The sequence below is a fragment of the Ranitomeya imitator genome, unplaced genomic scaffold (assembly GCF_032444005.1).
Source record: "Ranitomeya imitator isolate aRanImi1 unplaced genomic scaffold, aRanImi1.pri SCAFFOLD_252, whole genome shotgun sequence".
Classification (NCBI taxonomy): Eukaryota; Metazoa; Chordata; class Amphibia; order Anura; family Dendrobatidae; genus Ranitomeya; species Ranitomeya imitator.
The window spans coordinates 87,950-105,317 of record NW_027193687.1 but is presented as its reverse complement, the minus strand read 5'-3'; the positions used below and the strand labels follow the sequence as shown (position 1 = coordinate 105,317).

The following is a 17,368-nucleotide window of genomic DNA, read 5'->3' as shown; positions in this document are numbered from 1 at the left end:
ACTTATTTTTTTCATATTGTCAACGAGCTTGAAGGTATCTATTCCCATATGGTCTAGCGGTTAGGATTCCTGGTTTTCACCCAGGCGGCCCGGGTTCGACTCCCGGTATGGGAATTCACTTTTTTCTGTACTACTGCCAACATTCAAAGACTGAAATGTGTTTTGCAAATAAAAGTACTTCAGATAGAATTTGCACTTTGCAGTCAAAAATGCTGAACACCAGGGTATTTTTCATTCATTCTGACCTTTTGCACAAGATTTAATTTTGTTTCATAGCTTAACTCATTCTCAACTACACCTTTTTACTCCAAAGTGTTAGGGGCCCAACAATCCATGTGTTCTGTCTGTCATTAGGGCTCCTACTTCATTTCCAATCGGAAACATTTCAGAAATTAATGGGAAAGTTCTGAGTTGGTAACACAGTCTCCTGAGAAAAGGAGGGAGTAGTACCACATGTGAGGAATAAACTCATATTCTTCAGATTGCCAACTGATATGCTAATTATGGTGTTCATGTGGAAAGTTTTAGCTTTAGTAATGTAAAATTTATTTAATCAAAGCAAAAAACTTCTTTTTTTTTTTAAACCTGTCTTGTTGGTTAGTGTAAAGCTTGCCCCATGCGGAAAAGGACCTAGCATCGCTGGTTGACTGGTTCAATTCCTGCTATGGGAGTGACCTCCTTTGGCATATGTACGCACATTCAAAAACTGCCACAAACCTTGTAGATGGAATCAGTTTAGGTTGGAACTGCTCTATGCAGCAAAAATGTCAACCACCAGAGTTTTGGGTTATTTATTTGCACCACATACCATTTGAGGTCAACGCTCAAACCATTCTTATTTCTCACTTGTAACTCCTAGGTTTTAAGGGACTCAGCAACCCTTTTTTCCCTGTCTGTTATTAGAGCTCTCCTCTTTGCTGCAATCGGTTATGTTTTGGTACTGAATGGGAAAAATCGGTGGCTCTCTAGCAAAGATGGAGACAGAATTGATTGAAAAAACAAGGGGCCAGTGCCTCTTCTGAGCATCAAAAGTTCAACCTTTAGCTTATGAGACGGATTTGCTTCCTACTGTGTTAACGAGGCAAGTTGCGCAAATTGAACTGCAGAAGTTTCTTGTGTCAAGTAGTAAACTTCTTTTTTTTACATTGTCACTGATACCGCTATGCATCATTTCCCATATGGTCTAGCGGTTAGGATTCCTGGTTCTCACCCAGGCGGCCCGGGTTCGACTCCCGGTATGGGAAAGTACCCTTTTCTGTACTAACTACTGATGCGTTATTTTCAGTCAAACGTATCTCAGGTACAATTTGGACTTAACCGTCAAAAATGCTGAGCACCAGCTTTTTGTCCATTCATTGCGACTTTTGGCGCAAGACTGAGTTTGGTTTCATAGCTCAAATCATTCCCAACTACCTCTTTTTACACCAAAGGTGTTAAGAGACTCAACAACCCATTTGTACTGTCTGTCATTTGGGCTCACAATTTCTTCATTATCAGAATCATTTTAGAACTGAAAGGGAAAGTTCTAAATTGGGGACAATATCTCTTAAGAAAAGAGGAATATGCTGCCCCGTGTGAGGATCGAACTCACGACCTTCAGATTATGAGACTGACGCGCTACCTACTGCGCTAACGAGGCAAGACACACAAGCTAATCTGCAGACACTTCTTGTGCAAGGCACGAAACTTATTTTTTTCATATTGTCAACGAGCTTGAAGGTATCTATTCCCATATGGTCTAGCGGTTAGGATTCCTGGTTTTCACCCAGGCGGCCCGGGTTCGACTCCCGGTATGGGAATTCACTTTTTTCTGTACTACTGCCAACATTCAAAGACTGAAATGTGTTTTGCAAATAAAAGTACTTCAGATAGAATTTGCACTTTGCAGTCAAAAATGCTGAACACCAGGGTATTTTTCATTCATTCTGACCTTTTGCACAAGATTTAATTTTGTTTCATAGCTTAACTCATTCTCAACTACACCTTTTTACTCCAAAGTGTTAGGGGCCCAACAATCCATGTGTTCTGTCTGTCATTAGGGCTCCTACTTCATTTCCAATCGGAAACATTTCAGAAATTAATGGGAAAGTTCTGAGTTGGTAACACAGTCTCCTGAGAAAAGGAGGGAGTAGTACCACATGTGAGGAATAAACTCATATTCTTCAGATTGCCAACTGATATGCTAATTATGGTGTTCATGTGGAAAGTTTTAGCTTTAGTAATGTAAAATTTATTTAATCAAAGCAAAAAACTTCTTTTTTTTTTTAAACCTGTCTTGTTGGTTAGTGTAAAGCTTGCCCCATGCGGAAAAGGACCTAGCATCGCTGGTTGACTGGTTCAATTCCTGCTATGGGAGTGACCTCCTTTGGCATATGTACGCACATTCAAAAACTGCCACAAACCTTGTAGATGGAATCAGTTTAGGTTGGAACTGCTCTATGCAGCAAAAATGTCAACCACCAGAGTTTTGGGTTATTTATTTGCACCACATACCATTTGAGGTCAACGCTCAAACCATTCTTATTTCTCACTTGTAACTCCTAGGTTTTAAGGGACTCAGCAACCCTTTTTTCCCTGTCTGTTATTAGAGCTCTCCTCTTTGCTGCAATCGGTTATGTTTTGGTACTGAATGGGAAAAATCGGTGGCTCTCTAGCAAAGATGGAGACAGAATTGATTGAAAAAACAAGGGGCCAGTGCCTCTTCTGAGCATCAAAAGTTCAACCTTTAGCTTATGAGACGGATTTGCTTCCTACTGTGTTAACGAGGCAAGTTGCGCAAATTGAACTGCAGAAGTTTCTTGTGTCAAGTAGTAAACTTCTTTTTTTTACATTGTCACTGATACCGCTATGCATCATTTCCCATATGGTCTAGCGGTTAGGATTCCTGGTTCTCACCCAGGCGGCCCGGGTTCGACTCCCGGTATGGGAAAGTACCCTTTTCTGTACTAACTACTGATGCGTTATTTTCAGTCAAACGTATCTCAGGTACAATTTGGACTTAACCGTCAAAAATGCTGAGCACCAGCTTTTTGTCCATTCATTGCGACTTTTGGCGCAAGACTGAGTTTGGTTTCATAGCTCAAATCATTCCCAACTACCTCTTTTTACACCAAAGGTGTTAAGAGACTCAACAACCCATTTGTACTGTCTGTCATTTGGGCTCACAATTTCTTCATTATCAGAATCATTTTAGAACTGAAAGGGAAAGTTCTAAATTGGGGACAATATCTCTTAAGAAAAGAGGAATATGCTGCCCCGTGTGAGGATCGAACTCACGACCTTCAGATTATGAGACTGACGCGCTACCTACTGCGCTAACGAGGCAAGACACACAAGCTAATCTGCAGACACTTCTTGTGCAAGGCACGAAACTTATTTTTTTCATATTGTCAACGAGCTTGAAGGTATCTATTCCCATATGGTCTAGCGGTTAGGATTCCTGGTTTTCACCCAGGCGGCCCGGGTTCGACTCCCGGTATGGGAATTCACTTTTTTCTGTACTACTGCCAACATTCAAAGACTGAAATGTGTTTTGCAAATAAAAGTACTTCAGATAGAATTTGCACTTTGCAGTCAAAAATGCTGAACACCAGGGTATTTTTCATTCATTCTGACCTTTTGCACAAGATTTAATTTTGTTTCATAGCTTAACTCATTCTCAACTACACCTTTTTACTCCAAAGTGTTAGGGGCCCAACAATCCATGTGTTCTGTCTGTCATTAGGGCTCCTACTTCATTTCCAATCGGAAACATTTCAGAAATTAATGGGAAAGTTCTGAGTTGGTAACACAGTCTCCTGAGAAAAGGAGGGAGTAGTACCACATGTGAGGAATAAACTCATATTCTTCAGATTGCCAACTGATATGCTAATTATGGTGTTCATGTGGAAAGTTTTAGCTTTAGTAATGTAAAATTTATTTAATCAAAGCAAAAAACTTCTTTTTTTTTTTTTTTTTAAACCTGTCTTGTTGGTTAGTGTAAAGCTTGCCCCATGCGGAAAAGGACCTAGCATCGCTGGTTGACTGGTTCAATTCCTGCTATGGGAGTGACCTCCTTTGGCATATGTACGCACATTCAAAAACTGCCACAAACCTTGTAGATGGAATCAGTTTAGGTTGGAACTGCTCTATGCAGCAAAAATGTCAACCACCAGAGTTTTGGGTTATTTATTTGCACCACATACCATTTGAGGTCAACGCTCAAACCATTCTTATTTCTCACTTGTAACTCCTAGGTTTTAAGGGACTCAGCAACCCTTTTTTCCCTGTCTGTTATTAGAGCTCTCCTCTTTGCTGCAATCGGTTATGTTTTGGTACTGAATGGGAAAAATCGGTGGCTCTCTAGCAAAGATGGAGACAGAATTGATTGAAAAAACAAGGGGCCAGTGCCTCTTCTGAGCATCAAAAGTTCAACCTTTAGCTTATGAGACGGATTTGCTTCCTACTGTGTTAACGAGGCAAGTTGCGCAAATTGAACTGCAGAAGTTTCTTGTGTCAAGTAGTAAACTTCTTTTTTTTACATTGTCACTGATACCGCTATGCATCATTTCCCATATGGTCTAGCGGTTAGGATTCCTGGTTCTCACCCAGGCGGCCCGGGTTCGACTCCCGGTATGGGAAAGTACCCTTTTCTGTACTAACTACTGATGCGTTATTTTCAGTCAAACGTATCTCAGGTACAATTTGGACTTAACCGTCAAAAATGCTGAGCACCAGCTTTTTGTCCATTCATTGCGACTTTTGGCGCAAGACTGAGTTTGGTTTCATAGCTCAAATCATTCCCAACTACCTCTTTTTACACCAAAGGTGTTAAGAGACTCAACAACCCATTTGTACTGTCTGTCATTTGGGCTCACAATTTCTTCATTATCAGAATCATTTTAGAACTGAAAGGGAAAGTTCTAAATTGGGGACAATATCTCTTAAGAAAAGAGGAATATGCTGCCCCGTGTGAGGATCGAACTCACGACCTTCAGATTATGAGACTGACGCGCTACCTACTGCGCTAACGAGGCAAGACACACAAGCTAATCTGCAGACACTTCTTGTGCAAGGCACGAAACTTATTTTTTTCATATTGTCAACGAGCTTGAAGGTATCTATTCCCATATGGTCTAGCGGTTAGGATTCCTGGTTTTCACCCAGGCGGCCCGGGTTCGACTCCCGGTATGGGAATTCACTTTTTTCTGTACTACTGCCAACATTCAAAGACTGAAATGTGTTTTGCAAATAAAAGTACTTCAGATAGAATTTGCACTTTGCAGTCAAAAATGCTGAACACCAGGGTATTTTTCATTCATTCTGACCTTTTGCACAAAATTTAATTTTGTTTCATAGCTTAACTCATTCTCAACTACACCTTTTTACTCCAAAGTGTTAGGGGCCCAACAATCCATGTGTTCTGTCTGTCATTAGGGCTCCTACTTCATTTCCAATCGGAAACATTTCAGAAATTAATGGGAAAGTTCTGAGTTGGTAACACAGTCTCCTGAGAAAAGGAGGGAGTAGTACCACATGTGAGGAATAAACTCATATTCTTCAGATTGCCAACTGATATGCTAATTATGGTGTTCATGTGGAAAGTTTTAGCTTTAGTAATGTAAAATTTATTTAATCAAAGCAAAAAACTTCTTTTTTTTTTTTTTTTTTAAACCTGTCTTGTTGGTTAGTGTAAAGCTTGCCCCATGCGGAAAAGGACCTAGCATCGCTGGTTGACTGGTTCAATTCCTGCTATGGGAGTGACCTCCTTTGGCATATGTACGCACATTCAAAAACTGCCACGAACCTTGTAGATGGAATCAGTTTAGGTTGGAACTGCTCTATGCAGCAAAAATGTCAACCACCAGAGTTTTGGGTTATTTATTTGCACCACATACCATTTGAGGTCAACGCTCAAACCATTCTTATTTCTCACTTGTAACTCCTAGGTTTTAAGGGACTCAGCAACCCTTTTTTCCCTGTCTGTTATTAGAGCTCTCCTCTTTGCTGCAATCGGTTATGTTTTGGTACTGAATGGGAAAAATCGGTGGCTCTCTAGCAAAGATGGAGACAGAATTGATTGAAAAAACAAGGGGCCAGTGCCTCTTCTGAGCATCAAAAGTTCAACCTTTAGCTTATGAGACGGATTTGCTTCCTACTGTGTTAACGAGGCAAGTTGCGCAAATTGAACTGCAGAAGTTTCTTGTGTCAAGTAGTAAACTTCTTTTTTTTACATTGTCACTGATACCGCTATGCATCATTTCCCATATGGTCTAGCGGTTAGGATTCCTGGTTCTCACCCAGGCGGCCCGGGTTCGACTCCCGGTATGGGAAAGTACCCTTTTCTGTACTAACTACTGATGCGTTATTTTCAGTCAAACGTATCTCAGGTACAATTTGGACTTAACCGTCAAAAATGCTGAGCACCAGCTTTTTGTCCATTCATTGCGACTTTTGGCGCAAGACTGAGTTTGGTTTCATAGCTCAAATCATTCCCAACTACCTCTTTTTACACCAAAGGTGTTAAGAGACTCAACAACCCATTTGTACTGTCTGTCATTTGGGCTCACAATTTCTTCATTATCAGAATCATTTTAGAACTGAAAGGGAAAGTTCTAAATTGGGGACAATATCTCTTAAGAAAAGAGGAATATGCTGCCCCGTGTGAGGATCGAACTCACTAACGAGGCAAGACACACAAGCTAATCTGCAGACACTTCTTGTGCAAGGCACGAAACTTATTTTTTTCATATTGTCAACGAGCTTGAAGGTATCTATTCCCATATGGTCTAGCGGTTAGGATTCCTGGTTTTCACCCAGGCGGCCCGGGTTCGACTCCCGGTATGGGAATTCACTTTTTTCTGTACTACTGCCAACATTCAAAGACTGAAATGTGTTTTGCAAATAAAAGTACTTCAGATAGAATTTGCACTTTGCAGTCAAAAATGCTGAACACCAGGGTATTTTTCATTCATTCTGACCTTTTGCACAAGATTTAATTTTGTTTCATAGCTTAACTCATTCTCAACTACACCTTTTTACTCCAAAGTGTTAGGGGCCCAACAATCCATGTGTTCTGTCTGTCATTAGGGCTCCTACTTCATTTCCAATCGGAAACATTTCAGAAATTAATGGGAAAGTTCTGAGTTGGTAACACAGTCTCCTGAGAAAAGGAGGGAGTAGTACCACATGTGAGGAATAAACTCATATTCTTCAAATTGCCAACTGATATGCTAATTATGGTGTTCATGTGGAAAGTTTTAGCTTTAGTAATGTAAAATTTATTTAATCAAAGCAAAAAACTTCTTTTTTTTTTTTTTTTTTTAAACCTGTCTTGTTGGTTAGTGTAAAGCTTGCCCCATGCGGAAAAGGACCTAGCATCGCTGGTTGACTGGTTCAATTCCTGCTATGGGAGTGACCTCCTTTGGCATATGTACGCACATTCAAAAACTGCCACGAACCTTGTAGATGGAATCAGTTTAGGTTGGAACTGCTCTATGCAGCAAAAATGTCAACCACCAGAGTTTTGGGTTATTTATTTGCACCACATACCATTTGAGGTCAACGCTCAAACCATTCTTATTTCTCACTTGTAACTCCTAGGTTTTAAGGGACTCAGCAACCCTTTTTTCCCTGTCTGTTATTAGAGCTCTCCTCTTTGCTGCAATCGGTTATGTTTTGGTACTGAATGGGAAAAATCGGTGGCTCTCTAGCAAAGATGGAGACAGAATTGATTGAAAAAACAAGGGGCCAGTGCCTCTTCTGAGCATCAAAAGTTCAACCTTTAGCTTATGAGACGGATTTGCTTCCTACTGTGTTAACGAGGCAAGTTGCGCAAATTGAACTGCAGAAGTTTCTTGTGTCAAGTAGTAAACTTCTTTTTTTTACATTGTCACTGATACCGCTATGCATCATTTCCCATATGGTCTAGCGGTTAGGATTCCTGGTTCTCACCCAGGCGGCCCGGGTTCGACTCCCGGTATGGGAAAGTACCCTTTTCTGTACTAACTACTGATGCGTTATTTTCAGTCAAACGTATCTCAGGTACAATTTGGACTTAACCGTCAAAAATGCTGAGCACCAGCTTTTTGTCCATTCATTGCGACTTTTGGCGCAAGACTGAGTTTGGTTTCATAGCTCAAATCATTCCCAACTACCTCTTTTTACACCAAAGGTGTTAAGAGACTCAACAACCCATTTGTACTGTCTGTCATTTGGGCTCACAATTTCTTCATTATCAGAATCATTTTAGAACTGAAAGGGAAAGTTCTAAATTGGGGACAATATCTCTTAAGAAAAGAGGAATATGCTGCCCCGTGTGAGGATCGAACTCACGACCTTCAGATTATGAGACTGACGCGCTACCTACTGCGCTAACGAGGCAAGACACACAAGCTAATCTGCAGACACTTCTTGTGCAAGGCACGAAACTTATTTTTTTCATATTGTCAACGAGCTTGAAGGTATCTATTCCCATATGGTCTAGCGGTTAGGATTCCTGGTTTTCACCCAGGCGGCCCGGGTTCGACTCCCGGTATGGGAATTCACTTTTTTCTGTACTACTGCCAACATTCAAAGACTGAAATGTGTTTTGCAAATAAAAGTACTTCAGATAGAATTTGCACTTTGCAGTCAAAAATGCTGAACACCAGGGTATTTTTCATTCATTCTGACCTTTTGCACAAGATTTAATTTTGTTTCATAGCTTAACTCATTCTCAACTACACCTTTTTACTCCAAAGTGTTAGGGGCCCAACAATCCATGTGTTCTGTCTGTCATTAGGGCTCCTACTTCATTTCCAATCGGAAACATTTCAGAAATTAATGGGAAAGTTCTGAGTTGGTAACACAGTCTCCTGAGAAAAGGAGGGAGTAGTACCACATGTGAGGAATAAACTCATATTCTTCAGATTGCCAACTGATATGCTAATTATGGTGTTCATGTGGAAAGTTTTAGCTTTAGTAATGTAAAATTTATTTAATCAAAGCAAAAAACTTCTTTTTTTTTTTTTTTTTTAAACCTGTCTTGTTGGTTAGTGTAAAGCTTGCCCCATGCGGAAAAGGACCTAGCATCGCTGGTTGACTGGTTCAATTCCTGCTATGGGAGTGACCTCCTTTGGCATATGTACGCACATTCAAAAACTGCCACAAACCTTGTAGATGGAATCAGTTTAGGTTGGAACTGCTCTATGCAGCAAAAATGTCAACCACCAGAGTTTTGGGTTATTTATTTGCACCACATACCATTTGAGGTCAACGCTCAAACCATTCTTATTTCTCACTTGTAACTCCTAGGTTTTAAGGGACTCAGCAACCCTTTTTTCCCTGTCTGTTATTAGAGCTCTCCTCTTTGCTGCAATCGGTTATGTTTTGGTACTGAATGGGAAAAATCGGTGGCTCTCTAGCAAAGATGGAGACAGAATTGATTGAAAAAACAAGGGGCCAGTGCCTCTTCTGAGCATCAAAAGTTCAACCTTTAGCTTATGAGACGGATTTGCTTCCTACTGTGTTAACGAGGCAAGTTGCGCAAATTGAACTGCAGAAGTTTCTTGTGTCAAGTAGTAAACTTCTTTTTTTTACATTGTCACTGATACCGCTATGCATCATTTCCCATATGGTCTAGCGGTTAGGATTCCTGGTTCTCACCCAGGCGGCCCGGGTTCGACTCCCGGTATGGGAAAGTACCCTTTTCTGTACTAACTACTGATGCGTTATTTTCAGTCAAACGTATCTCAGGTACAATTTGGACTTAACCGTCAAAAATGCTGAGCACCAGCTTTTTGTCCATTCATTGCGACTTTTGGCGCAAGACTGAGTTTGGTTTCATAGCTCAAATCATTCCCAACTACCTCTTTTTACACCAAAGGTGTTAAGAGACTCAACAACCCATTTGTACTGTCTGTCATTTGGGCTCACAATTTCTTCATTATCAGAATCATTTTAGAACTGAAAGGGAAAGTTCTAAATTGGGGACAATATCTCTTAAGAAAAGAGGAATATGCTGCCCCGTGTGAGGATCGAACTCACGACCTTCAGATTATGAGACTGACGCGCTACCTACTGCGCTAACGAGGCAAGACACACAAGCTAATCTGCAGACACTTCTTGTGCAAGGCACGAAACTTATTTTTTTCATATTGTCAACGAGCTTGAAGGTATCTATTCCCATATGGTCTAGCGGTTAGGATTCCTGGTTTTCACCCAGGCGGCCCGGGTTCGACTCCCGGTATGGGAATTCACTTTTTTCTGTACTACTGCCAACATTCAAAGACTGAAATGTGTTTTGCAAATAAAAGTACTTCAGATAGAATTTGCACTTTGCAGTCAAAAATGCTGAACACCAGGGTATTTTTCATTCATTCTGACCTTTTGCACAAGATTTAATTTTGTTTCATAGCTTAACTCATTCTCAACTACACCTTTTTACTCCAAAGTGTTAGGGGCCCAACAATCCATGTGTTCTGTCTGTCATTAGGGCTCCTACTTCATTTCCAATCGGAAACATTTCAGAAATTAATGGGAAAGTTCTGAGTTGGTAACACAGTCTCCTGAGAAAAGGAGGGAGTAGTACCACATGTGAGGAATAAACTCATATTCTTCAGATTGCCAACTGATATGCTAATTATGGTGTTCATGTGGAAAGTTTTAGCTTTAGTAATGTAAAATTTATTTAATCAAAGCAAAAAACTTCTTTTTTTTTTTTTTTTTTAAACCTGTCTTGTTGGTTAGTGTAAAGCTTGCCCCATGCGGAAAAGGACCTAGCATCGCTGGTTGACTGGTTCAATTCCTGCTATGGGAGTGACCTCCTTTGGCATATGTACGCACATTCAAAAACTGCCACAAACCTTGTAGATGGAATCAGTTTAGGTTGGAACTGCTCTATGCAGCAAAAATGTCAACCACCAGAGTTTTGGGTTATTTATTTGCACCACATACCATTTGAGGTCAACGCTCAAACCATTCTTATTTCTCACTTGTAACTCCTAGGTTTTAAGGGACTCAGCAACCCTTTTTTCCCTGTCTGTTATTAGAGCTCTCCTCTTTGCTGCAATCGGTTATGTTTTGGTACTGAATGGGAAAAATCGGTGGCTCTCTAGCAAAGATGGAGACAGAATTGATTGAAAAAACAAGGGGCCAGTGCCTCTTCTGAGCATCAAAAGTTCAACCTTTAGCTTATGAGACGGATTTGCTTCCTACTGTGTTAACGAGGCAAGTTGCGCAAATTGAACTGCAGAAGTTTCTTGTGTCAAGTAGTAAACTTCTTTTTTTTACATTGTCACTGATACCGCTATGCATCATTTCCCATATGGTCTAGCGGTTAGGATTCCTGGTTCTCACCCAGGCGGCCCGGGTTCGACTCCCGGTATGGGAAAGTACCCTTTTCTGTACTAACTACTGATGCGTTATTTTCAGTCAAACGTATCTCAGGTACAATTTGGACTTAACCGTCAAAAATGCTGAGCACCAGCTTTTTGTCCATTCATTGCGACTTTTGGCGCAAGACTGAGTTTGGTTTCATAGCTCAAATCATTCCCAACTACCTCTTTTTACACCAAAGGTGTTAAGAGACTCAACAACCCATTTGTACTGTCTGTCATTTGGGCTCACAATTTCTTCATTATCAGAATCATTTTAGAACTGAAAGGGAAAGTTCTAAATTGGGGACAATATCTCTTAAGAAAAGAGGAATATGCTGCCCCGTGTGAGGATCGAACTCACGACCTTCAGATTATGAGACTGACGCGCTACCTACTGCGCTAACGAGGCAAGACACACAAGCTAATCTGCAGACACTTCTTGTGCAAGGCACGAAACTTATTTTTTTCATATTGTCAACGAGCTTGAAGGTATCTATTCCCATATGGTCTAGCGGTTAGGATTCCTGGTTTTCACCCAGGCGGCCCGGGTTCGACTCCCGGTATGGGAATTCACTTTTTTCTGTACTACTGCCAACATTCAAAGACTGAAATGTGTTTTGCAAATAAAAGTACTTCAGATAGAATTTGCACTTTGCAGTCAAAAATGCTGAACACCAGGGTATTTTTCATTCATTCTGACCTTTTGCACAAGATTTAATTTTGTTTCATAGCTTAACTCATTCTCAACTACACCTTTTTACTCCAAAGTGTTAGGGGCCCAACAATCCATGTGTTCTGTCTGTCATTAGGGCTCCTACTTCATTTCCAATCGGAAACATTTCAGAAATTAATGGGAAAGTTCTGAGTTGGTAACACAGTCTCCTGAGAAAAGGAGGGAGTAGTACCACATGTGAGGAATAAACTCATATTCTTCAGATTGCCAACTGATATGCTAATTATGGTGTTCATGTGGAAAGTTTTAGCTTTAGTAATGTAAAATTTATTTAATCAAAGCAAAAAACTTCTTTTTTTTTTTTTTTTTTTAAACCTGTCTTGTTGGTTAGTGTAAAGCTTGCCCCATGCGGAAAAGGACCTAGCATCGCTGGTTGACTGGTTCAATTCCTGCTATGGGAGTGACCTCCTTTGGCATATGTACGCACATTCAAAAACTGCCACAAACCTTGTAGATGGAATCAGTTTAGGTTGGAACTGCTCTATGCAGCAAAAATGTCAACCACCAGAGTTTTGGGTTATTTATTTGCACCACATACCATTTGAGGTCAACGCTCAAACCATTCTTATTTCTCACTTGTAACTCCTAGGTTTTAAGGGACTCAGCAACCCTTTTTTCCCTGTCTGTTATTAGAGCTCTCCTCTTTGCTGCAATCGGTTATGTTTTGGTACTGAATGGGAAAAATCGGTGGCTCTCTAGCAAAGATGGAGACAGAATTGATTGAAAAAACAAGGGGCCAGTGCCTCTTCTGAGCATCAAAAGTTCAACCTTTAGCTTATGAGACGGATTTGCTTCCTACTGTGTTAACGAGGCAAGTTGCGCAAATTGAACTGCAGAAGTTTCTTGTGTCAAGTAGTAAACTTCTTTTTTTTACATTGTCACTGATACCGCTATGCATCATTTCCCATATGGTCTAGCGGTTAGGATTCCTGGTTCTCACCCAGGCGGCCCGGGTTCGACTCCCGGTATGGGAAAGTACCCTTTTCTGTACTAACTACTGATGCGTTATTTTCAGTCAAACGTATCTCAGGTACAATTTGGACTTAACCGTCAAAAATGCTGAGCACCAGCTTTTTGTCCATTCATTGCGACTTTTGGCGCAAGACTGAGTTTGGTTTCATAGCTCAAATCATTCCCAACTACCTCTTTTTACACCAAAGGTGTTAAGAGACTCAACAACCCATTTGTACTGTCTGTCATTTGGGCTCACAATTTCTTCATTATCAGAATCATTTTAGAACTGAAAGGGAAAGTTCTAAATTGGGGACAATATCTCTTAAGAAAAGAGGAATATGCTGCCCCGTGTGAGGATCGAACTCACGACCTTCAGATTATGAGACTGACGCGCTACCTACTGCGCTAACGAGGCAAGACACACAAGCTAATCTGCAGACACTTCTTGTGCAAGGCACGAAACTTATTTTTTTCATATTGTCAACGAGCTTGAAGGTATCTATTCCCATATGGTCTAGCGGTTAGGATTCCTGGTTTTCACCCAGGCGGCCCGGGTTCGACTCCCGGTATGGGAATTCACTTTTTTTCTGTACTACTGCCAACATTCAAAGACTGAAATGTGTTTTGCAAATAAAAGTACTTCAGATAGAATTTGCACTTTGCAGTCAAAAATGCTGAACACCAGGGTATTTTTCATTCATTCTGACCTTTTGCACAAGATTTAATTTTGTTTCATAGCTTAACTCATTCTCAACTACACCTTTTTACTCCAAAGTGTTAGGGGCCCAACAATCCATGTGTTCTGTCTGTCATTAGGGCTCCTACTTCATTTCCAATCGGAAACATTTCAGAAATTAATGGGAAAGTTCTGAGTTGGTAACACAGTCTCCTGAGAAAAGGAGGGAGTAGTACCACATGTGAGGAATAAACTCATATTCTTCAGATTGCCAACTGATATGCTAATTATGGTGTTCATGTGGAAAGTTTTAGCTTTAGTAATGTAAAATTTATTTAATCAAAGCAAAAAACTTCTTTTTTTTTTTTTTTTAAACCTGTCTTGTTGGTTAGTGTAAAGCTTGCCCCATGCGGAAAAGGACCTAGCATCGCTGGTTGACTGGTTCAATTCCTGCTATGGGAGTGACCTCCTTTGGCATATGTACGCACATTCAAAAACTGCCACGAACCTTGTAGATGGAATCAGTTTAGGTTGGAACTGCTCTATGCAGCAAAAATGTCAACCACCAGAGTTTTGGGTTATTTATTTGCACCACATACCATTTGAGGTCAACGCTCAAACCATTCTTATTTCTCACTTGTAACTCCTAGGTTTTAAGGGACTCAGCAACCCTTTTTTCCCTGTCTGTTATTAGAGCTCTCCTCTTTGCTGCAATCGGTTATGTTTTGGTACTGAATGGGAAAAATCGGTGGCTCTCTAGCAAAGATGGAGACAGAATTGATTGAAAAAACAAGGGGCCAGTGCCTCTTCTGAGCATCAAAAGTTCAACCTTTAGCTTATGAGACGGATTTGCTTCCTACTGTGTTAACGAGGCAAGTTGCGCAAATTGAACTGCAGAAGTTTCTTGTGTCAAGTAGTAAACTTCTTTTTTTTACATTGTCACTGATACCGCTATGCATCATTTCCCATATGGTCTAGCGGTTAGGATTCCTGGTTCTCACCCAGGCGGCCCGGGTTCGACTCCCGGTATGGGAAAGTACCCTTTTCTGTACTAACTACTGATGCGTTATTTTCAGTCAAACGTATCTCAGGTACAATTTGGACTTAACCGTCAAAAATGCTGAGCACCAGCTTTTTGTCCATTCATTGCGACTTTTGGCGCAAGACTGAGTTTGGTTTCATAGCTCAAATCATTCCCAACTACCTCTTTTTACACCAAAGGTGTTAAGAGACTCAACAACCCATTTGTACTGTCTGTCATTTGGGCTCACAATTTCTTCATTATCAGAATCATTTTAGAACTGAAAGGGAAAGTTCTAAATTGGGGACAATATCTCTTAAGAAAAGAGGAATATGCTGCCCCGTGTGAGGATCGAACTCACGACCTTCAGATTATGAGACTGACGCGCTACCTACTGCGCTAACGAGGCAAGACACACAAGCTAATCTGCAGACACTTCTTGTGCAAGGCACGAAACTTATTTTTTTCATATTGTCAACGAGCTTGAAGGTATCTATTCCCATATGGTCTAGCGGTTAGGATTCCTGGTTTTCACCCAGGCGGCCCGGGTTCGACTCCCGGTATGGGAATTCACTTTTTTTCTGTACTACTGCCAACATTCAAAGACTGAAATGTGTTTTGCAAATAAAAGTACTTCAGATAGAATTTGCACTTTGCAGTCAAAAATGCTGAACACCAGGGTATTTTTCATTCATTCTGACCTTTTGCACAAGATTTAATTTTGTTTCATAGCTTAACTCATTCTCAACTACACCTTTTTACTCCAAAGTGTTAGGGGCCCAACAATCCATGTGTTCTGTCTGTCATTAGGGCTCCTACTTCATTTCCAATCGGAAACATTTCAGAAATTAATGGGAAAGTTCTGAGTTGGTAACACAGTCTCCTGAGAAAAGGAGGGAGTAGTACCACATGTGAGGAATAAACTCATATTCTTCAGATTGCCAACTGATATGCTAATTATGGTGTTCATGTGGAAAGTTTTAGCTTTAGTAATGTAAAATTTATTTAATCAAAGCAAAAAACTTCTTTTTTTTTTTTTTTTTTTAAACCTGTCTTGTTGGTTAGTGTAAAGCTTGCCCCATGCGGAAAAGGACCTAGCATCGCTGGTTGACTGGTTCAATTCCTGCTATGGGAGTGACCTCCTTTGGCATATGTACGCACATTCAAAAACTGCCACAAACCTTGTAGATGGAATCAGTTTAGGTTGGAACTGCTCTATGCAGCAAAAATGTCAACCACCAGAGTTTTGGGTTATTTATTTGCACCACATACCATTTGAGGTCAACGCTCAAACCATTCTTATTTCTCACTTGTAACTCCTAGGTTTTAAGGGACTCAGCAACCCTTTTTTCCCTGTCTGTTATTAGAGCTCTCCTCTTTGCTGCAATCGGTTATGTTTTGGTACTGAATGGGAAAAATCGGTGGCTCTCTAGCAAAGATGGAGACAGAATTGATTGAAAAAACAAGGGGCCAGTGCCTCTTCTGAGCATCAAAAGTTCAACCTTTAGCTTATGAGACGGATTTGCTTCCTACTGTGTTAACGAGGCAAGTTGCGCAAATTGAACTGCAGAAGTTTCTTGTGTCAAGTAGTAAACTTCTTTTTTTTACATTGTCACTGATACCGCTATGCATCATTTCCCATATGGTCTAGCGGTTAGGATTCCTGGTTCTCACCCAGGCGGCCCGGGTTCGACTCCCGGTATGGGAAAGTACCCTTTTCTGTACTAACTACTGATGCGTTATTTTCAGTCAAACGTATCTCAGGTACAATTTGGACTTAACCGTCAAAAATGCTGAGCACCAGCTTTTTGTCCATTCATTGCGACTTTTGGCGCAAGACTGAGTTTGGTTTCATAGCTCAAATCATTCCCAACTACCTCTTTTTACACCAAAGGTGTTAAGAGACTCAACAACCCATTTGTACTGTCTGTCATTTGGGCTCACAATTCCTTAATTATCAGAATCGTTTTAGAACTGAAAGGGAAAGTTCTAAATTGGGGACAATATCTCTTAAGAAAAGAGGAATATGCTGCCCCGTGTGAGGATCGAACTCACGACCTTCAGATTATGAGACTGACGCGCTACCTACTGCGCTAACGAGGCAAGACACACAAGCTAATCTGCAGACACTTCTTGTGCAAGGCACGAAACTTATTTTTTTCATATTGTCAACGAGCTTGAAGGTATCTATTCCCATATGGTCTAGCGGTTAGGATTCCTGGTTTTCACCCAGGCGGCCCGAGTTCGACTCCCGGTATGGGAATTCACTTTTTTTCTGTACTACTGCCAACATTCAAAGACTGAAATGTGTTTTGCAAATAAAAGTACTTCAGATAGAATTTGCACTTTGCAGTCAAAAATGCTGAACACCAGGGTATTTTTCATTCATTCTGACCTTTTGCACAAGATTTAATTTTGTTTCATAGCTTAACTCATTCTCAACTACACCTTTTTACTCCAAAGTGTTAGGGGCCCAACAATCCATGTGTTCTGTCTGTCATTAGGGCTCCTACTTCATTTCCAATCGGAAACATTTCAGAAATTAATGGGAAAGTTCTGAGTTGGTAACACAGTCTCCTGAGAAAAGGAGGGAGTAGTACCACATGTGAGGAATAAACTCATATTCTTCAGATTGCCAACTGATATGC

The 17,368-nt window shown here is 40.6% G+C and overlaps 29 non-coding genes across 29 annotated transcripts; 20 read left to right on the top strand and 9 right to left on the bottom strand.

Annotated features, from left to right (window-relative positions):
• Positions 1-42: 42 nt before the first annotated feature.
• TRNAE-UUC (transfer RNA glutamic acid (anticodon UUC)) lies at positions 43-114 on the top strand. The gene has a single exon. It is a non-coding gene; the product is annotated as a tRNA-Glu (tRNA).
• A 1,058-nt stretch (positions 115-1,172) lies between these two features.
• Positions 1,173-1,244, top strand: TRNAE-CUC (transfer RNA glutamic acid (anticodon CUC)). The gene has a single exon. It is a non-coding gene; the product is annotated as a tRNA-Glu (tRNA).
• A 322-nt stretch (positions 1,245-1,566) lies between these two features.
• TRNAM-CAU (transfer RNA methionine (anticodon CAU)) lies at positions 1,567-1,639 on the bottom strand. Its single transcript has one exon. It is a non-coding gene; the product is annotated as a tRNA-Met (tRNA).
• An 88-nt stretch (positions 1,640-1,727) lies between these two features.
• TRNAE-UUC (transfer RNA glutamic acid (anticodon UUC)) lies at positions 1,728-1,799 on the top strand. The gene has a single exon. It is a non-coding gene; the product is annotated as a tRNA-Glu (tRNA).
• Positions 1,800-2,857: 1,058 nt separating this feature from the next.
• Positions 2,858-2,929, top strand: TRNAE-CUC (transfer RNA glutamic acid (anticodon CUC)). Its single transcript has one exon. It is a non-coding gene; the product is annotated as a tRNA-Glu (tRNA).
• A 322-nt stretch (positions 2,930-3,251) lies between these two features.
• On the bottom strand, positions 3,252-3,324 carry TRNAM-CAU (transfer RNA methionine (anticodon CAU)). Its single transcript has one exon. It is a non-coding gene; the product is annotated as a tRNA-Met (tRNA).
• An 88-nt stretch (positions 3,325-3,412) lies between these two features.
• On the top strand, positions 3,413-3,484 carry TRNAE-UUC (transfer RNA glutamic acid (anticodon UUC)). Its single transcript has one exon. It is a non-coding gene; the product is annotated as a tRNA-Glu (tRNA).
• Positions 3,485-4,548: 1,064 nt separating this feature from the next.
• Positions 4,549-4,620, top strand: TRNAE-CUC (transfer RNA glutamic acid (anticodon CUC)). Its single transcript has one exon. It is a non-coding gene; the product is annotated as a tRNA-Glu (tRNA).
• A 322-nt stretch (positions 4,621-4,942) lies between these two features.
• Positions 4,943-5,015, bottom strand: TRNAM-CAU (transfer RNA methionine (anticodon CAU)). The gene has a single exon. It is a non-coding gene; the product is annotated as a tRNA-Met (tRNA).
• An 88-nt stretch (positions 5,016-5,103) lies between these two features.
• Positions 5,104-5,175, top strand: TRNAE-UUC (transfer RNA glutamic acid (anticodon UUC)). The gene has a single exon. It is a non-coding gene; the product is annotated as a tRNA-Glu (tRNA).
• A 1,065-nt stretch (positions 5,176-6,240) lies between these two features.
• Positions 6,241-6,312, top strand: TRNAE-CUC (transfer RNA glutamic acid (anticodon CUC)). The gene has a single exon. It is a non-coding gene; the product is annotated as a tRNA-Glu (tRNA).
• A 444-nt stretch (positions 6,313-6,756) lies between these two features.
• Positions 6,757-6,828, top strand: TRNAE-UUC (transfer RNA glutamic acid (anticodon UUC)). Its single transcript has one exon. It is a non-coding gene; the product is annotated as a tRNA-Glu (tRNA).
• Positions 6,829-7,894: 1,066 nt separating this feature from the next.
• TRNAE-CUC (transfer RNA glutamic acid (anticodon CUC)) lies at positions 7,895-7,966 on the top strand. The gene has a single exon. It is a non-coding gene; the product is annotated as a tRNA-Glu (tRNA).
• A 322-nt stretch (positions 7,967-8,288) lies between these two features.
• Positions 8,289-8,361, bottom strand: TRNAM-CAU (transfer RNA methionine (anticodon CAU)). The gene has a single exon. It is a non-coding gene; the product is annotated as a tRNA-Met (tRNA).
• Positions 8,362-8,449: 88 nt separating this feature from the next.
• On the top strand, positions 8,450-8,521 carry TRNAE-UUC (transfer RNA glutamic acid (anticodon UUC)). The gene has a single exon. It is a non-coding gene; the product is annotated as a tRNA-Glu (tRNA).
• A 1,065-nt stretch (positions 8,522-9,586) lies between these two features.
• TRNAE-CUC (transfer RNA glutamic acid (anticodon CUC)) lies at positions 9,587-9,658 on the top strand. The gene has a single exon. It is a non-coding gene; the product is annotated as a tRNA-Glu (tRNA).
• A 322-nt stretch (positions 9,659-9,980) lies between these two features.
• Positions 9,981-10,053, bottom strand: TRNAM-CAU (transfer RNA methionine (anticodon CAU)). The gene has a single exon. It is a non-coding gene; the product is annotated as a tRNA-Met (tRNA).
• An 88-nt stretch (positions 10,054-10,141) lies between these two features.
• On the top strand, positions 10,142-10,213 carry TRNAE-UUC (transfer RNA glutamic acid (anticodon UUC)). The gene has a single exon. It is a non-coding gene; the product is annotated as a tRNA-Glu (tRNA).
• A 1,065-nt stretch (positions 10,214-11,278) lies between these two features.
• Positions 11,279-11,350, top strand: TRNAE-CUC (transfer RNA glutamic acid (anticodon CUC)). The gene has a single exon. It is a non-coding gene; the product is annotated as a tRNA-Glu (tRNA).
• A 322-nt stretch (positions 11,351-11,672) lies between these two features.
• Positions 11,673-11,745, bottom strand: TRNAM-CAU (transfer RNA methionine (anticodon CAU)). The gene has a single exon. It is a non-coding gene; the product is annotated as a tRNA-Met (tRNA).
• An 88-nt stretch (positions 11,746-11,833) lies between these two features.
• TRNAE-UUC (transfer RNA glutamic acid (anticodon UUC)) lies at positions 11,834-11,905 on the top strand. The gene has a single exon. It is a non-coding gene; the product is annotated as a tRNA-Glu (tRNA).
• Positions 11,906-12,971: 1,066 nt separating this feature from the next.
• TRNAE-CUC (transfer RNA glutamic acid (anticodon CUC)) lies at positions 12,972-13,043 on the top strand. The gene has a single exon. It is a non-coding gene; the product is annotated as a tRNA-Glu (tRNA).
• A 322-nt stretch (positions 13,044-13,365) lies between these two features.
• TRNAM-CAU (transfer RNA methionine (anticodon CAU)) lies at positions 13,366-13,438 on the bottom strand. The gene has a single exon. It is a non-coding gene; the product is annotated as a tRNA-Met (tRNA).
• An 88-nt stretch (positions 13,439-13,526) lies between these two features.
• TRNAE-UUC (transfer RNA glutamic acid (anticodon UUC)) lies at positions 13,527-13,598 on the top strand. The gene has a single exon. It is a non-coding gene; the product is annotated as a tRNA-Glu (tRNA).
• Positions 13,599-14,662: 1,064 nt separating this feature from the next.
• Positions 14,663-14,734, top strand: TRNAE-CUC (transfer RNA glutamic acid (anticodon CUC)). The gene has a single exon. It is a non-coding gene; the product is annotated as a tRNA-Glu (tRNA).
• Positions 14,735-15,056: 322 nt separating this feature from the next.
• On the bottom strand, positions 15,057-15,129 carry TRNAM-CAU (transfer RNA methionine (anticodon CAU)). The gene has a single exon. It is a non-coding gene; the product is annotated as a tRNA-Met (tRNA).
• An 88-nt stretch (positions 15,130-15,217) lies between these two features.
• TRNAE-UUC (transfer RNA glutamic acid (anticodon UUC)) lies at positions 15,218-15,289 on the top strand. The gene has a single exon. It is a non-coding gene; the product is annotated as a tRNA-Glu (tRNA).
• Positions 15,290-16,356: 1,067 nt separating this feature from the next.
• On the top strand, positions 16,357-16,428 carry TRNAE-CUC (transfer RNA glutamic acid (anticodon CUC)). Its single transcript has one exon. It is a non-coding gene; the product is annotated as a tRNA-Glu (tRNA).
• A 322-nt stretch (positions 16,429-16,750) lies between these two features.
• Positions 16,751-16,823, bottom strand: TRNAM-CAU (transfer RNA methionine (anticodon CAU)). Its single transcript has one exon. It is a non-coding gene; the product is annotated as a tRNA-Met (tRNA).
• Between the last annotated feature and the right edge of the window lie 545 nt (positions 16,824-17,368).